Source organism: Myotis brandtii, unplaced genomic scaffold (genome assembly GCF_000412655.1).
Source record: "Myotis brandtii unplaced genomic scaffold, ASM41265v1 scaffold140, whole genome shotgun sequence".
Lineage (NCBI taxonomy): Eukaryota > Metazoa > Chordata > Mammalia > Chiroptera > Vespertilionidae > Myotis > Myotis brandtii.
In genome coordinates, this window is record NW_005355000.1 from 1,587,290 (window position 1) to 1,590,024 (window position 2,735).

General features: G+C 54.1%; 1 pseudogene; it reads right to left on the reverse strand.

Moving 5' to 3' along the window:
* Positions 1-393: 393 nt before the first annotated feature.
* The window catches only part of LOC102238636, a 6,739-nt pseudogene continuing 4,397 nt past the window's right edge, over positions 394-2,735 (reverse strand).

Genomic DNA, 2,735 nt, shown 5'->3' on the forward strand with positions numbered 1-2,735 from the left:
GCTTGGTTCTTTGATAGTTTTTGATAGTCAGCTAATGATCATCCTCTTTGTACTGGAAAGCAGCAAGCTCATTCCTTTATTCGTTGGTTCAGTAAAAAGTATGCATTTAATTCCCTGGTTGAGAGTAGGACACACGGCTGGCTCCCTGGTTACAGTGGTCATAGGCCATACCCTGTCCTCAAGGTTTATAACCCAGCATGACACCAGAACTATGTTCAAAACGAAAGGTGTTTTTTTAATTATTTTATTTTGCACTAAAACAAACACACAGACTTTATTGAGGCACAGATACACTTCCCAGCAAGGAAGGGAAGGGTTTACAGTGCCCAGAACAACTGGTTCCTGTGTGCTTCTCACAGGAAGGTGGGAAGTGGGCGGGGACTGGCTGCAGCATTAAGGCCCAAGCAGCTCCCCAATGAGGAGCACGGCAGGAAGAGAGGGAAGAGAGGCCTTAGAGGAGGAAGAGAGGAGGAAACAGAAGGGTCCTGAGGAAGGGGGAAGAGGAGGAGGAGGAGGGATGGGGAGGGGAAGGAAGCCTTGTGGGAGGATGTGGCAGTGTAGAAAGGTGCTGGCCTCAGCTCGCGTACAGGGCTGACCAGCAGACCTCCCTGCACTGGGTGGGCCCAGCTGGGCCTGCTCCAGAGGAAGAAGTTGCCACGGGACGAGGGGTCCGTGGAAGGACTCCAGGCCTGGAACACATGTACATGTGGTGGCTTTGGTTGGGTCCTGGCTTCTTCACAGTTCATATCACACATGGCTCCCAGTGGCCCCTGCAGAGGGTCATGGGCAGGGGGCCCCCAGCACAGACTTCCAGAGTGAGGTCCTTGCCTCCTTCTCCCCCTAGACCTCTGAAGCCTTGGCCTGCCCCTCCACCCCTTTGCCCACCACCTTATCTCCTGGGGTCTTTGGAGTCACAAGGGCACACAGGCTAGGAAGCTCCAAATTGGGAGGAGCTTGGGGACGGCTAGAGGATGGCTGGAAGTAGCTCATCGGTTTTTGGCCTCTGCTGGAGCCGGCCTGACTAGGCAGAGGCCTGGTCGAGCGCACACGGGCTTTGTTTTGGCGCATTTGTCCCTGGATTTATTGCCGAGCTCAGCGCTGACTGCTTGGGCACAGGCTCTTGTTGGGGATGAACTGAAGTGCAGGACCTCGAGCTGGGTGCCTGACAACTCAGGGAGGAAGCGGGGGCAAAGAGGTGGGCACTGTTTTGTGGGCACAGAGGTGTCAACACACTCAAGGCTGCACCCACGGGGCAATGGTCAGAGCCCATCACCTCCGCAGGAGGAAGGAGGCCTGGGAGGTGTCTAGGACCAGGTCCTGTCCCCAGCACACAGGTAATCCGGGAGCCATAGTTCTGATGGCGGGTGCTGCTGACTATCGACCAGCAGGTGAAGGCCCCTCCTGCTGTGGGTGGAGGCAGCCGTAGGTATCAATAGAGGCCTGTGTGGGACCCAGCCTGGCAATCCAGGTTACTGAGCAGGCCGTCATCCACTTGCATCCTGGGTCGTCCTGAAAGCATTCCTGGGGAAGCGGAGGGGGCGAAGGGAGAGGCAGAGCTAGATGCCCGGAACAGGAAGGGACTTAGACCAGCTGCTTCATTTTAGCCAAGAAAATGTGTTTGCTCCAAAAACCACGGCTCAAGGTTACACAGCCCAACTCTGGCAGAGCTGGATTCCGTGTCCATCCTTCCTGCTTTGTTGTTTGTGTAATCAAAGCAGTTCTTAGAATTGCTCCCCAAGAGAATGGGAAAGAGGAAGCTAAAGGTGGATGCCTCTAGAAAGCAGGGCTGGGGCCAGGATTAGGAAGACGGCTGGCACTATTTGGTTTATCTTGTGTCAAAGCCCTCACCGCCCATCCCACTCGTTCAATGCAACAAATGTTCAAAGAACACTGATGACATGCCAGATAGGATGCTAGGGACAAAGCGGGGACCTGAGCTCGTTCTTGGGATCAGTGAGACTTCTAGGAAGTGATCTGGAGCTGAAACATAAGGGCTGAGCCGCAGTAACCCAGGCAGAGGCTGTGATGGGCCTGTGGAGGGAGGGGATCCTGAGGGGAGGCTAAATTGGGGGCCAGAGTAGCAGCAGGAGATGACCACTGTAGTTCGTGCGAGGAGATGATGGCCGCTTAGACTAGGGGAGCACCAGAGGAGACAGAGAAAAATGGAATGCAGAGGTGATGTGGAGCTGGACTCTACAGTACTTGCTGAGCAATTGAACGTGGGAAGGGAGGAGAAGGGAGGAAGGACAACACTAACAATTCCCCGGCTCTGGGAGGAGCAGCCCAGAGGATGATGGTGCCATTTGGGGAGATGAGAAGCCTAGAAAAGCTGGTCTTGTGGGAAGTGGGCACGTCCTGCTACTCTGGACAGTGTTTGTCATGTGACCCGGGACTGTCAGTTCTCTTTCCTGGAAGAAAGAAGGTAGGAAGTGCACTTATCTAGGATAGCGCTGGACTAAGAAGAGAAGGCATAAAGGTCCATGACACTGTCCCCAGAAGCAGAAAGAACTATCTGAATGAATGTCTGCCAAGGAATAAGGTCGGGAGGGACAGAAGGCTCATACTTTGCAGTGTACACCCCCTTCCCCACCACCGTTATCTCATTTCTGCTCATTTTCTAGGTGGGAGCTTCCGTGTTTACGTGGCTCTTCTGCAAACTAATCAAGGGATCTTCCTAGAGGCCCTTCTTGAGCCAAGCCCAGCTGAGCTGAGCTGTGCCAGCATAAGTTACTGAC